General features: G+C 38.6%; 1 pseudogene; it reads left to right on the plus strand.

Moving 5' to 3' along the window:
* The first annotated feature begins 12,724 nt into the window (after positions 1-12,724).
* The window catches only part of LOC133084708 (small ribosomal subunit protein eS1-like), a 41,224-nt pseudogene continuing 37,502 nt past the window's right edge, over positions 12,725-16,446 (plus strand).

A 16,446-nucleotide genomic window follows, 5' to 3' on the forward strand; every position in this document is an offset into this window, starting at 1 on the left:
ATATTTCAACACATGGCAACCCTTGTTTTTAGAAATAACATAGTTGTCATATTTCACTGGACAAGTGATGGGATTCAAGAATCCCCCAAAAGATTTCTTTTACAACTAAGTCTATTTTGGTAATTTTGGAGTTTTCTAGCTCCTGCTGAATGAATTCGATGGGGTTTCACCATCTTAGGAGTTTGGGGTTCTAGGAGCTGATTATGCTGTCTTTGCCACTCTTGGGTCCCAAGTGTGGGACACATAGGGTACATTTTAGCAGGTGTCGGCAAACCCCACACATGTGGTTTCTTTCCCCTACCCTTTACACAAACAAAAAGTATTTCCATTCGTATTAATTCAGTCTTGAACTTATTTTAGAAGCGGCTGGGAAAAGCCACATTTATCTTTGTCGTTATGCAACCGGCTGAAAATTAAGGAAATTGTGTGGTTAGATGATTGCTGAAAAGACCCAACTCATTAGAGATGGGCAAACCTTGAAAGGATTGACTAGGTTCTGAGAGAGCTCCTGAAGTTTGGCTACTTCTCTGAAAGGTAATCAAATTAATAACCTGTACACAGTGGAACAGGATCTCTCAGAAGGTTATTGCCCCATGAGGTTATCATCCTTTCCCATATAATTGTCTTTCCCAGTGAGGGTTCCGTCATGGGAGAGTTCAGACCAATAGCATTATGCTGTGACTTCTGGCAGTCTCCTTCCCCACCCCGACCCTGCCTTTCCTTTCTCAGAAATGGTTGGCCCATTGTCTGAGCAACAGCAGAACATTCAGAACAAGAAAAAGCCCACAGGATCCAAACCTTTATTGCTATTTTGTGGGGATGGTGTAAGTAAAATATGATGCTGATGCTGACGATGACTGCTACTCTAGAGAAAACCTTCTAGGTGACTTTTAGAACAAAGCATTAGACATGGTCTCCAATGAGAGGATTTTCTAGGCCTATGGCTGGTGATAACTTCAAAGTGAGGTCTGTGCACAGAGGGAGGCATTGAGAACTTTAGAGACCAAAGTGTTATATGACCTCAAATGTTTCTCTTGCTTGCTTTCTCTCTCTCTTTTTCTTCTGCGCCTGACAAATAGCCTCTGGAAGGCTCATTCCATTAAGGAAGTTCAAGAACCATTGAATTTTCCTATTACTAAAACACTATCTTTCAACATGATTTACAGCCATTTCTTTCACTAGAGTAAAATGAATCCAGAGTGGGAAGTAGCCAGCACGTGACAGAGCCCACCAAGCAAGACTGCTAGATTTGCCCTTCATCGTCCAGATCTCTCTGTGCTGTCACTGTCATGTAAAACTGCAGATACTTTCATACTTTCATAAATGCCAGTATCACAAATCAAGTAGACTTTCTTTTAGATGTTAAGTGTCTTTTGGTTTGCTAGTAGGCATTATTTCTAATGTATTTGCTCGAATCTTCAGATGTGTAGCCATTTGGGACCATGAAACTTCACATCTAATTACTTTGAAATTTGGTACCCTTTTATACTCGAAAAACAACAATGAAAACATTGTCCAATTCTATTCACAATGAAAATATCCCTCAGTAATTTGATTTGCAGGAAACGAAAAGTATTATCAACAGAATATGCTTTTCAAAAATTTATAATCCTTTAAATAGGCAAATCCTTTCTCCGGGATTAGTAGTGTGGTTTGTGTCCTAGGAGCCAAATCCTATTCTCTGATTCAATCCTCAGATCCTTTCTAACAGTGCCTATATTGATTTCAGACCCAGTTTTGCTTAAGAATCTGAGGACAGAATTTGGTCTTGTGTTTAGAGGTCCTTAATAAGGATTTCTTTAAAAATGGAGTTTATCTAAAACATAGCCTTTAGTTCCAAAAGCTAAATTCTGATGTCTCAATGAATATAACAGATGTGCTTAATTTCTAGGTCATCTTTGGTTTTCTCCATGTCTAGCTAAACTTACGCTTCTCTGATCTGGAGGCACAATCTAGAAGGTTGATGCTGAGCTCCAAAAATTACTGGTGACTCTGAGTGTTTCCTTAATCCCAAATATTGCCCCGGAATATGTGTATAATTGATCTCCCTACTGTATTTTTAGTGTTCTAGGGACTTGTCCTTTTTGAACACAATGTATATGTAAATGTATATCGTACATATTTATCTTCACAGAGGTCAGATGCTCTCTGTAATGAGGAGTGTAACTGGTGTTCTGCACCTCTAGGAGAGATGAAAATAAGTTCTCTTAATGATGATACAGAGATATGAAGACAGTAAAAATCCTAAGTTGACTTTTTTTTTTCTTTTCAAAAGCTTATGTAGAGTTTATTAAAAAAAATTAAGAATTAGAACAAATTTAAAGCTTATGCACTTAAAAATATCATATAGAGTAGTAGTTAGAGGTAGTGAAAGCACTGCAGATTTTTTTTTTTTAAAACATCTTTATTGAAGTATAATTGCTTTACAATGGTGTGTTAGTTTCTGCTTTATAACAAAGTGAATCAGTTATACATATACATATGTTCCCATATCTCTTCCCTCTTGCATCTCCCTCCCTCCCACCCTCCCTATCCCACCCTTCTAGGTGGTCACAAAGCACCGAGCTGATCTCCCTGTGCTATGCGGCTGCTTCCCACTAGCTATCTATTTTACATTTGGTAGTGTATATATGTCCATGACACTCTCTCACCCTGTCACACCTCACCCCTCCCCCTCCCCATATCCTCAAGTCCATTCTCTAGTAGGTCTGTGTCTTTATTCCCGTCTTGCCACTAGGTTCTTCATGACTTTTTTTTTTTTTTCCTTAGATTCCATATATATGTGTTAGCATACTGTATTTGTTTTTCTCTTTCTGACTTACTTCACTCTGTATGACAGACTCTAACTCCATCCACCTCATTACAAATACCTCCATTTCATTTCTTTTTATGGCTGAGTAATATTCCATTGTATATATGTGCCACATCTTCTTTATCCATTCATCTGATGATGGACACCTAGGTTGCTTCCATGTCCTGGCTATTGTAAACAGAGCTGCAATGAATATTTTGGTACATGACTCTTTCTGAATTATGGTTTTCTCAGGGTATATGCCCAGTAGTGGGATTGCTGGGTCGTATGGTAGTTCTATTTCTAGTTTTTTAAGGAACCTCCATACTGTTCTCCATAGTGGCTGTATCAATTTACATTCCCACCAACAGTGCAAGAGTGTTCCCTTTTCTCCACACCCTCTCCAGCATTTATTGTTTGTAGATTTTTTGATGATGGCCATTCTGACCGGTGTGAGATGATACCTCATTGTAGTTTTGATTTGCATTTCTCTAATGATTAATGATGTTGAGCATTCTTTCATGTGTCTGTTGGCAATCTGTATATCTTCTTTGGAGAAATGTCTATTTAGGTCTTCTGCCCATTTTTGGATTGGGTTGTTTGTTTTTTTGTTATTGAGCTGCATGAGCTGCTTGTAAATCTTGGAGATTAATCTTTGTCAGTTGCTTCATTTGCAAATATTTTCTCCCATTCTGAGGGTTGTCTTTTGGTCTTGTTTATGGTTTCCTTTGCTGTGCAAAAGCTTTTAAGTTTCATTAGGTCCCATTTGTTTATTTGTGTTTTTATTTCCATTTCTCTAGGACCTGGGTCAAAAAGGATCTTGCTGTGATTTATGTCATAGAGTGTTCTGCCTATGTTTTCCTCTAAGAGTTTTATAGTGTCTGGCCTTACACTTAGGTCTTTAATCTATTTTGAGTTTATTTTTGTGTATGGTGTCAGGAAGTGTTCTAATTTCATACTCTTACATGTAGCTGTCCAGTTTTCCCAGCACCACTTATTGAAGAGGCTGTCTTTTCTCCACTGTATATGCTTGCCTCCTTTATCAAAGATAAGGTGACCATATGTGCGTGGGCTTATCTCTGGGCTTTCTACCCTGTTCCGTTGATCTATATTTCTGTTTTTGTGCCAGTACCAAACTGTCTTGATTACTGTAGCTTTGTAATATAGTCTGAAGTCAGGGAGTCTGATTCCTCCAGCTCCGTTTTTCGTTCTCAAGATTGCTTTGGCTATTCGGGGTCTTTTGTGTTTCCATACAAATTGTGAAATTTTTTGTTCTAGTTCTGTGAAAAATGCCATTGGTAGTTTGATAGGGATTGCATTGAATCTGTAGATTGCTTTGGGTAGCAGAGTCATTTTCACAATGTTGATTCTTCCAATCCAAGAACATGGTATATCTCTCCATCTATTTGTATCATCTTTAATTTCTTTCATCAGTGTCCTATAATTTTCTGCATACAGGTCTTTTGTCTCCTTAGGTAGGTTTATTCCTAGATATTTTATTCTTTTTGTTGCAATGGTAAACGGGAGTGTTTTCTTAATTTCACTTTCAGATTTTTCATCATTAGTATATAAGAATGCAGGAGATTTCTGTGCATTAATTTTGTATCCTGCTACTTTACCAAATTCATTGATTAGCTCTAGTAGTTTTCTAGTAGCATCTTTAGGATTCTCTATGTATAGTATCATGTCATCTGCAAACAGTGACAGCTTTACTTCTTCTTTTCCGATTTGGATTCCTTTTATTTCTTTTTCTTCTCTGATTGCTGTGGCTAACACTTCCAAAACTATGTTGAATAATAGTGGTGAGAGTGGGCAACCTTGTCTTGTTCCTGATCTTAGTGGAAATGGTTTCAGTTTTTCACCATTGAGGACAATGTTGGCTGTGGGTTTGTCATATACGGCCTTTATAATGTTGAGGAAAGTTCCCTCTATGCCTACTTTCTGCAGGACTTTTATCATAAATGGGTGTTGAATTTTGTCGAAAGCTTTCTCTGCATCTATTGAGATGATCATATGGTTTTTCTCCTTCAATTTGTTAATATGATGTATCACGTTGATTGATTTGCGTATATTGAAGAATCCTTGCATTCCTGGAATAAACCCCACTTGATCATGGTGTATAATCCTTTTAATGTGCTGTTGGATTCTGTTTGCTAGTATTTTGTTCAGGATTTTTGCATCTATGTTCATCAGTGATATTGGCCTGTAGTTTTCTTTCTTTGTGACATCTTTGTCTGGTTTTGGTATCAGGGTGATGGTGGCCTCGTAGAATGAGTTGGGGAGTGTTCCTCCCTCTGCAATATTTTGGAAGAGTTTGAGAAGGATAGGTGTTAGCTCTTCTCTAAATGTTTGATAGAATTCGCCCGTGAAGCCATCTGGTCCTGGGCTTTTGTGTTTTGGAAGATTTTTAATCAGTTTCAATTTCAGTGCTTGTGATTGGTCTGTTCATATTTTCTATTTCTTCCTGGTTCAGTCTCGGCAGGTTGTGCATTTCTAAGAATCTGTCCATTTCTTCCAGGTTGTCCATTTTATTGGCATAGAGTTGCTTGTAGTAATCTCTCATGATCCTTTGTATTTCTGCAGTGTCAGTGGTTACTTCTCCTTTTTCATTTCTAATTCTATTGATTTGAGTCTTCTCCCTTTTTCTCTTGATGAGTCTGGCTAATGGTTTATCAATTTTGTTTATCTTCTCGAAGAACCAGCTTTTAGTTTCATTGGTTTTTGCTATTGTTTCCTTCATTTCTTTTTCATTTATTTCTGATCTGATCTTTATGATTTCTTTCCTTCTGCTAGCTTTGGGGTTTTTTTGCTCTTCTTTCTCTAATTGCTTTAGGTGCAAGGTTAGGTTGTTTATTCGAGATGTTTCCTGTTTCTTGATGTAGGCTTGTATTGCTATAAACTTCCCTCTTAGAACTGCTTTTGCTGCATCCCATAGGTTTTGGGTCGTCGTGTCTCCATTGTCATTTGTTTCTAGGTATTTTTTGATTTCCCCTTTGATTTCTTCAGTGATCACTTCGTTATTAAGTAGTGTATTGTGTAGCTTCCATGTGATTGTATTTTTTACAGATCTTTTCCTGTAATTGATATCTAGTCTCATAGCGTTGTGGTCAGAAAAGATACTTGATACGATTTCAATTTTCTTAAATTTACCAAGGCTTGATTTGTGACCCAAGATATGATCTATCCTGGAGAATGTTCCATGAGCACTTTAGAAAAATGCGTATTCTGTTGTTTTTGGGTAGAATGTCCTATAAATATCAATTAAGTCCATCTTGTTTAATGTATCATTTAACGCTTGTGTTTCCTTATTTATTTTCATTTTGGATGATCTGTCCATTGGTGAAAGTGGGGTGTTAAAGTCCCCTACTATGATTGTGTTACTGTCGATTTCCCCTTTTATGGCTGTTAGTATTTGCCTTATGTATTGAGGTGCTCCTATGTTGGGTGCATAAATATTTACAATTGTTATACCTTCCTCTTGGATCGATCCCTTGATCATTATATAGTGTCCTTCTTTGTCTCTTGTAATAGTCTTTATTTTAAAGTCTATTTTGTCTGATATGAGAATTGCTACTCCAGCTTTCTTTTGATTTCCATTTGCATGGAATATCTTTTTCCATCCCCTCACTTTCAGTCTGTATGTGTCTCTAGGTCTGAAGTGGGTCTCTTGTAGATAGCATATATATGGGTCTTGTTTTTGTATCCATTCAGCCAGTCTGTGTCTTTTGGTGGGAGCATTTAATCCATTTACATTTAAGGTAATTATCAATATGTGTTTTCCTATTCCCATTTTCTTAAATGTTTTGGGTTTGTTATTGTAGGTGTTTTCCTTCTCTTGTGTTTCTTGCCTAGAGAAGTTCCTTTAGCATTTGTTGTAAAGCTGGTTTGGTGGTGCTGAACTCTCTCAGCTTTGCTTGTCTGTAAAGGTTTTAATTTCTCCATCAAATCTGAATGAGATCCTTGCTGGGTAGAGTAACCTTGGTTGTAGGTTTTTCTCCTTCATCACTTTAAGTATATCCTGCCACTCCCTTCTGGCTTGCAGTGTTTCTGCTGAAAGATCAGCTGTTAACCTTATGGGGATTCCCTTGTGTGTTATTTGTTGTTTTTCCCTTGCTGTTTTTAATATGTTTTCTTTATATTTAATTTTTGATAGTTTGATTAATATGTGTCTTGGTGTGTTTCTCCTTGGATATATCCTGTATGGGACTCTCTGTGCTTCCAGGACTTGATTAACTATTTCCTTTCCCATATTAGGGAAGTTTTCAACTATAATCTCTTCAAATATTTTCTCAGTCCCTAAGCTGACTTTTTGAATCACTAAACAGTGTTCACATTACAAGGAGCACAATTTTAGTAAATGTGTTCTATGTTAATTATTTGACAAACGATTATCTGTGTATGGTATAAAGCAGAAGATTTGTTTAAAATCAGGATACATCATTCCCTACCTAGAGGAGCTAACAGAATTTGCTGTACCTGTCTCACAAACTTTTGTCTGAGAAAAAAAACACATATATTCAAAAGTTCTCAGAAATGTAACATGCGCTACATTAATTCAAGAAACCAGAGAGCAGAGAGGTAGTAAGAGAATCATCAAAACATGGCTATATTATGAATACCTAAGTAGAAGAGAATCTTAAAAAGAAAATCAAGAGATTACAGTACAGTTAACCATAGTGTATATGCAATATGCATAATAAAAACATTTTTGAATGGGTATTGTGAGCCCAGAACAGCAAAAATCTGTATAGGAATTGTGTTGATTAATTCTCAGAACTACCCTATGAAGTATGATCATTGTACACCTAAAGAAAAGGAAATTTAGTTAACATGGAAAAACTTGTCCAAGATCACGCAACTGAGTGACTCAGGCTGGATTTGAACTCATTTGTGTCAAACTCCAATCCCCATGATCCTAACTAAGCTATGTGCCTCTTTCACCCCCCCCTCACCTCACCCCCGCTCAGTCCTTGTCTCCCAGTAACGTGCTCTGTACATCCCCCCTCTCTGCTCTGTCATCAGTTCTAACCATCTCCTAGTGCACAAATCCAACAATTTCTTGGTCTCAGTCCTTGAATTCTCCGTTACTTGTCTGAAAGGTAATGAAGATAATGCATGGGCTTGATACAGCATTTGCAAAATGATGGTAATAATATAGAAACTGCTTCAGACATAATGTTGTTATTAAGGTACAAAAGGTTCAGGATCGAGGTTAGGACCTCATGCTGTGTGACCTTGGATAAGTTATTCACACAGCTATGGCTCATCCTCCTCAGCTGTAAAGCATCAATGATAATAGTACTTGCCTCATTGGAGTGTTGGAAAACTTTGCTAGGGCAATGCCTTTAAAACCATTATCACTGTGCTTGGCTTGTAACTACCATTCAATAACCATTATTCTGCGGCAGTGTATATTTGTTAGGATTATTATGTAAAAATATGCTGTGTAAACTCTTCTTTCTCCTTGAAATTCTCTCTCTCTTTGATCTCTGTAAAATGACCCTCTTTTGTTTTGCTGCCTCTCTGATGATTCTCTCTTATCTTCTAGCTTCTCTTCTTTCTGCCCCTGTGCACATTTTTTTCAAGACTTGATTCTTGGCCCTTTTTTTTTTGCCACCTCCAGGATCTCACACTCCCCAGATACCTGTCTGATAATAATGCCCTGTCTTTCCCCCTTGTGCCCACCAAGCCAACCACATCACTATGTCCTCACTACACCCTGGAATTCCGCCATCTGCACCTGTTCCCCACCTCTGTTTTTACTTCCTCGTTTCCAGCCTGGGTTGGCTGGACAAATCCATTCATGCGAAAATCTCTCCTCTACAGACTTGGCTCTTCCAAGCCTGTGATCTCCATATGCCCTATCTTTAACCATTCCAGAAGGCAGGTCATTACTGGAGGCTGTACTTGGATTCACCACAAATCCCTACTGTTGCATCTCACTTGGGTGTCCAGGGTTAATTGGATATCCTTTTATTCATGTCTAGTTAATGCCACATCATATTCCCCATAGTAGCATTTCTAAATTTTTCCATTTTCCTGAAGTCTCCAAAGAAACTTCTATACCCTCATTCTTATTTCTTTACCACGAAAATCAAGGACATCTGACCTGAGCTCCCTCACATTCACTTTTTTCCACCACCTCACAATTGCTCTGCCAGTGTTGTTAATCTTATCCCCCTTTATCTTCCTCTGAATTCTCCTTCACCAATTAGACCCTCTACTTACTATACATTTTCAATCTCGCCTTCTCTAGTGCCTCCTTGTAATCACGTGTTTCCCATATAGTGAAAACTTTTTTTTTTAACCCCACTAACCTCTCCAGGTATCATCCTCCATGTTTCCTTCCCCTTGCTTTCATATTTCCCCAGAGAAATGTGTCCTTCATAACTTTCCTGAAGTGCATGACCTTGTCACATGCCCCCTTTTCTATGTTTTTTCTTCCATTAGCATCCATGGCACATCATGGTTCTGTCTTCTTAATTGATTCCTCTTCTATTTAGTCTAATTTAATTCAATCAACATGTATTCACCATTCATTTATTTCAACTGAGGTTGAAGAAGCAAGACACTTTCTGGCTAATTCTGCCAATATGGCATATGGTTGATAGCAGCATTGCCACCAAATTATCAAGCTTTCCTTTCTCTAAAACAAATTGACTTGGAATAATGAATTATGTCCTCTCCACCTCCAGGACTTGAAGATTTGGTTGATGGTGATGACAATCACCATTGAAATAACCTCACAAAAGTTGCTTTGTGAATGTGTAACAGGCATGGTTATGCCGGGTACATCTTATTTTAACAAACACTACATCCTGTGTGTAACCTGCTAGGTATTATTCCCAGTGCTTTACAAAAATTAACTCACTGAATCTTAAGTGGGTTACACTGTCCTGCAGATAATGAATGAAGTACCTATTGAAATAAAGCACAAATTGCTATTGTTGTTTTACTGATCTAATATTGTTTTTAGTTGGATGGTCTTTATTACAAAGTGTTTGATTTCTCTTCTATTTAATGGAGAACTTCACTTTGGTGGATGTATATATTCTCTTTTATTTTGTTCTTTAAATAATAAAATTTAAAAAGCAAAAAACCCAGTGGGTATTATGATTAACCCCATTTATGAAGTAGATATTATGATTAATTCCATTTTATAGATGAGAAAACTTAGAGACATTTAAATAACTAATCCAAGGTTGTATAGCCAGCAAGTGACCGAGCTGGAATTGGAACCCAAGCAGTATGGTTCCAGATTCAGTGCTGCATAGGTACTCAGTAAATGATTATTGGATGAAAAAGACACTTGAAGAAGTTATTTTCTGACTACTTCCAAAAGCTAATTTAAGATTTTTACTTTCATTTAAATTATTTCTAATATTTTGCATGTTCTTGCTGCTTCCCTTAATCACTTGAGAAAAAACTGTCCTTAAAATCTGGATGTGGAAGTGTGTCAGTGGGACAAAGTAAGTAGATCTCCAGATAACAAAACCATTTCAGAATTTCCTTTTGCATTCTTGTTCTCATTTTAGGCACACCTGGCATGGCATTATTGGGGGATCTTTTGAGAAGGTACCGTGCAGGAACGGTTGTCCTCTCTAGGGAACTCTGTGGTTCCTACTTCTTCAGCAGGTCTCAGCACACAGACTCCATCCCGTAGGTACCGTGGTGGCCGTAAATCCTGTTGTGTTGGCACTGCTGTCAGGAAAAGGTTAAGACATCCTTTGCCAAGTGGCCTTTTTTTTTTGTACATGTATTAGCTGCTATTCCATCTTGTTTGTATACCATGCATAAGTACCTGGCAATTCTCAAATCTTTTAAGCATCAAGGAGTTCCTGTCTGGGTAGAAAAGACTGATCAGAGTGATTCACCATCTTTCGGCTGATCACTGCTTATTCTGCTATATTATTCTGTCCTAGAATTATTTTCTGACCACACATATGAATGGTGTGAACCAGACATGTTTGTATTTTCTAAATCATTCATGGCATCTTCATGTTTGTTCCACTGCCAATGACAATTATATGACAGTTTTCTTTCCTGATTTTTCCATGCTATAAATATTTCTTCAGTAAGATTCCCTGTGATGATCATTGTTTGAGATCCAGAAATCCTTCAGGAACTAGGTAAAGCAGAAACCTAGTTCAATTCATCTATAATCCTAAATGCTGCCAACCTTAAAAAATAAGATTTCTTATAGTTTCTGCTCATCTAAATATCTGCTATATGAGATACGAAGGAAGCACATTTAATAACATCACTAACTTTTTGTGAAGAGCAGAATAGAATTTAAGGAAAAGTTTTTACAGTAGTATAGCAAACAATTATATAAAGGTTATAATTACAATAAACCTAATCATCATTATTCTGTCCTGTATTATTATTTAAATTTTTATAAACCTGTGTGCATTTGAAAAAAATATAACATTCTTCCTAAGTTATCTAGGAAATGCACTTTCTCTTAATATTTGTGTTAGTAGTCAAACTCTATTATAGTTACCTATTAGAAAGTTATTAATTTTTTATACAAATTACTAGCTATTATAATCATGAATAATTAGTAAGGCATTTTACTTTTACAATGATAAATATATTTCATATTTTAATTGAGAGAGATTATATTAGCAGATAAAGCAAATAAGGTAATTTTTTTTCCTCTAATGATATTTAGCCCATTGACCCACACTTGAAAGTTAATATTGAGATATTAAAATTGTCTAATTGTGTCTAATCTGCTTTTGGTGTCAAAATATGAAATGAATTTTATGAAATGATAGTGTTGTCCTTTCCAACATACTTACTTAGCAAATTAAAAAGTTGGCACCTCTATTAAAAAAAGTAATCCAAATGTCACGTTTTGGTCATCTTACTAGTGCTGTTATGCTCAATGGATATGATTGTAAAACACAGTCACAGGGTCACTGATCATTTACAAGTTCCAGGATAGTAAAAAATAATATTGAAGTAGACATTCAGCTACTTGGTCTTCTAGAACCTGATGCTGAAGGTGATGCCAAATACAAGATTGAACCTGAATCCTGAAGTTTAGTGCATATTTAACATTTATCTTTTTCCTTCCCAAATCCATTACTTCCCTCTTATTCTAGGTCTTGATTCCCTTGGTGTCTTTATTCCTAGGTGATCTGTCTTTTTTCTCAACTCCTGTAGATCTTATGAGAGGCCCCACTCATTTAACATTCAATCGTTATGCTATTTCTTTGTAACATTTCTAGGTCCAGTGTCTTGCCTGTCATTTAATTTTTGTGTGCATACTTCTACTATCCCCAGATCAATAATAAACTCCTTGAGGTTAGGCACGGACATTACTTTCTTTAGATCCCCTACAGCCCTTAGCTCTGTGTTTTGTGAATGAGTAAATGAATGACATAATTCAACCTTTACAGAGCATCCAGAGCGGAAGAGTTGTTGGGTCTGTCTTGTGGAGGGGAAGTTCTAGTGCCAGAGAGATTTTGCCAAGCTTACCATCCCATGAATTAGAGTGGAATGAGCAAGCTGGCCTAAAGCTGAGTCCCCCATGACATATCCATATGCTTAGATCTTGTGGCATGGGAAATCCACAGCTGTTGGATAACAAACGCAACTTAGTAAGTGCTGGGTCTGTGCATATATACTCTGTTTCAGAGCATCTCTTGATAAATAACATGTATATGGGTTCATATACTCCAATTAAATATAAGTGAAAGTGACAGAGCCAGGGTTTGAACTTAAGCAGTTCAGCTCCAAAATTCCAGTTTTTAATTGCTACACTACATTGCATCTTCCTGATGTATACATAGAGCAATCATCATCTAACCCTCATGGCTCTAATAGCTAGAGAGATCAGCCTAAAATCCTAGGAAGTGCCACAGTGCCCTGACAGGGCCCAAATACTTATTTTCTAAGACCACCAAAACTAGTCCTGGAGGGAGGATGATGTGTAGCCTTGAAGTGAAGTTCTGGAAGAAGCTAAGGTGCCCTCAGGTATGTGGGGTGGTTCAGAGTTGGTCTGAAAGGATAGCTGAGAGTCAGTCTGCCCTGTCTGTAGAGTGACCGTATAATTTACCATCCAAACTAAGATATTTTTGAGTGTGAAAGGAAATTCTGTAATCATCATGATGAAACTGCAACTACAAACTGATACTCTCCCAGGCAGTCTTTACTGGCTGAGTCTGCCAAAATCTCTGAGGAAAGGGGAAGAAAAATGTAAGTAAACTGTGTTAATGTGGGAAGTCAATTATCTGAGGGAGAATAAAGTTGGGGTAAGAGCATTATACCTAGAACAAAAATCAAATGCAGTTAATAATGTTTAGAAAAGAATCGGGCAAGTACGTATGACAGAAAGAGGCAAAAAAGTATCTAGACACACAGAACAATATGGTAGTTTGTGTGAGGGTGAGAATAAGTCAGGGGAACAAAGGAAGCTGAGAATGGATTTCAAAAAACATTTGGGAAGTGAGGCCCAGATTGATCTAATATCAGGTGCGGACATCATTGCCGTACCTTCTTGGGTTCAGGATTTCCCCTATTTTTATCAGATGATGTGCAGATATATCTTCTCAGCTGGCTGAGTTTTCTGAAACCTCCAATGAAGGAACAATAGACGTAAGTAAACTCGGAAAACTTGGAAGCCAACTATCTGAAAGAGGATAAGATTGGGACAAGACCAGTACACCCAGGAACAAAAAATGAAAGCAGTCAATGCTGTTAAGGTAAGAAGTGGGTGAGTACATATGAGAAGAAGAGAGCTGAGATCCAAATGCATGTTGAATGTGAGTCAGCAGTTCATTTCCAGATCTAAAGTGACAGGAATTTGACTTCACAAATTTGAAAGAAAACTCTGATTGCTCCAAGACTTGCCAAAGGACCTTATGAGAGCAGTATGCAGTTCTGACTTCTACAATTTTAAAAGATGCAAAGAATTAAAGTCCAGAAAAGTATTACCAGATAGATTAGAGTGGTGGGAGCATGGCCTCTTATGGAATTTAGTGGAGAGAGAGAGAAAGCTAAGGGTTGATTTCACGGTTTTCAAGTATCATAAATAATATAGATACTCATTTGGCTTCTCCACAGTAGATTATAAAGAAGAAATGAGCTGACACTGCAGCAAAAGATATGTTAGTAATGCTTAAGGAAGAACTTTTTGACCAAATACTGGGGCAAGGAAGTGCTGAAATGTCTGCCCCTGTAATCTTTTTATGATAGGACAGAAGATCACCAGTCCTGAGTTGTCATTATACGTCGTATTTGATCTTGGAGGTCCTGAGGGGTGAGTGGAGGAATCTGAGAGAGTGTGAAGTTGTCTCTTGACAGATCTGGAAGTTCTGAAACTGGTTGGAGGGGAGAAGGAAAAGTCAAAGTCAATTAACCATTAAAAACAATAACACGATCTCTATCCCTGGGTCGTGGATGTGTTGAGATGATTCCTGACATGGGGCAGGATCGGGGAGCCTCCACTGCTGAAATCCAGATGGTGACACTCTGACATTGTCCTGTGACTTCACCAATTATTCCTCTTCATTCTACTCTAATCCCAGGTGATTAACCTGGGTGGAGGCCCTGCCTTCAGCTGTGAGTTGAGCATCACTTCTCCCTTTTGAGCTAGGAAGAGCAGCTTCTGTAGCTGTCCCTCCCAGAAACTCCACAAAGCTTCCTTAAGCCCCAGAGGCTTTCTCTGTCTGGTCAGAGACCCAAGACAGATGTTTACTGTGGTCTTGTTTGGTACCCTGTTCTTCCATTAGGAGAGAAGGAATGCCCTTGCATCAGGGCAGCATCCAGCATTGAATCATCTTCAGTTAATGTTCAATTAACTGATGTAGCAGGACCCCTGAAACCTTTCTTGCCATCACAGAACACCAGGTAGAGCTCCACATCCAGACTCTCTAGGCCCTCTGACCACTAGACTTGAACCTCCCTCACTCAGATCCTGAAGCCCAGGATCTGCAGAACCAGAACTACACAGCTGTCCACAGCACCGAGGGGCTGGTCTCCTTAGGTGGATATGCTATTTTCTACTTGTTAGGAAGGCAATATAACTGGAGAAGATGTCACTGAAGATTCATGGTTTGTCATTGAGAAGTAGGTCAGCAGGAAAGAAAGGATGTACAAACTTACCTCTTGTGATGGGGGTCTGTGCATAGTCACCCTGATGTTTACTCTGAAACCACTAAGTTGAGTAAAAACGGGGAAATGTAGCATTAATCGAGCTCTTTACTCCATGATGTGGCTCTCAGAAAGGAATCCTACTGTGTCTAGATCCAAGGCACTGTTTTTGTCCCTATGGTCAGCACTAGATGTGCTGAGCCCAGTGGCCGCTATGCTCTTATGTAGGCACTGGAGATAAGACGATAAGACAATGTCTCACTCTCATGGGGTTTTATACCGAGTGAGAGGAGACAGACTATGAACAAATAAGCAAATAAATAGACAAGAAAATATCAGATGGTGATAGGTGATAGTAAATCAGGGTGATTGATGGAGAGTTAATGCTGGGGTGTGGGAATAACTTAGCTTGAGATGTTGGGGACAGACTAACTAAAGACATTAATCAGTGACTTGAATGACAAAAAAGAGCCAACTGGGTGATGATGGAGGGAAAGGGCTTCCCTGCGGAGGGAACTGCTAGTGGAAAGGCCCTAAGCTGGGAAGGAGCTTAGTGTTTTGGAACAAACAGAAGAGAGACCCATGTGGCTGGAGCTGAGTGAGGTTGGGATACATGATGAGGTTGGAAAGTTTGTCAGGAGCCAGATCATGAGGGATCTTGTGGGCCGGGGGAAGAGCGAATCCAGAATGGTCCTAGAATTGGATTAGACCCTAGCATGCATCTAGTTTGCCCTTCTTACTTCAAAAATGAGCAAACAGAGCCTGAAGAGATGAGATTTTGTCACTCCATCTCCACCAGCCAACCTTGGTTATGCTACAACTGGAAACAAGATCTTCGACCCACAGTCTTTGTCACTTATCATTAAACTCTTCCTGAATACTAAAAAGGTGGGACTCTTGAGAATCTTTGAGCACTTAAACACCTCGTCTTTAAAATATGCCACAATTGTACTGTCTTCTTGACTCATATTCGACAATGAGAAAATCACAGAGGCAAAGTCAATATTGTAGAGTAGATTTCTATTTTCCATAGAGAGGGATAGTTTGAATATTTGATTCTCATTTCTCATTAAGAATGAAATTTTATAAGAAAAAAACGATTGTTTTCACCAAGAGCCTATGTTCAGCTGCCATGCTTGCCATGAAGAATTTTCATAGCCAGGATCACACTTCAGACTTCTTGGTAGGCTTGGGTATAACCTGGATGAGCATGGGGGGAGGGCAGGGGAGTATGTGTGGGTATGAGACAAACATGGGTAAGGGCTGGTCAATTATTTTTAAAAAATCAGGGGACTTCCCTGGTGGCTCAGTGGTTAAAAATCTGCCTACCAATGCAGGGGACACAGGTTTGATCCCTGGTCTGGGAAGATCCCACATGCCACGGAGCAACTAAGCCCATGCGCCACAACTACTGAGCCTGCGCTCTAGAGCCTGCGAGCCACAACTACTGAGCCCACGTGCTGCAACTACTGAAGCCTGCGTGCCCTAGAGCCTGTGCTCCACAACAAGAGAAGCCACCGCAATGAGAAGCCTGCACACCGCAATGAAGAGTA

The sequence above is a fragment of the Eubalaena glacialis genome, chromosome 2, assembly GCF_028564815.1.
Source record: "Eubalaena glacialis isolate mEubGla1 chromosome 2, mEubGla1.1.hap2.+ XY, whole genome shotgun sequence".
Lineage (NCBI taxonomy): Eukaryota > Metazoa > Chordata > Mammalia > Artiodactyla > Balaenidae > Eubalaena > Eubalaena glacialis.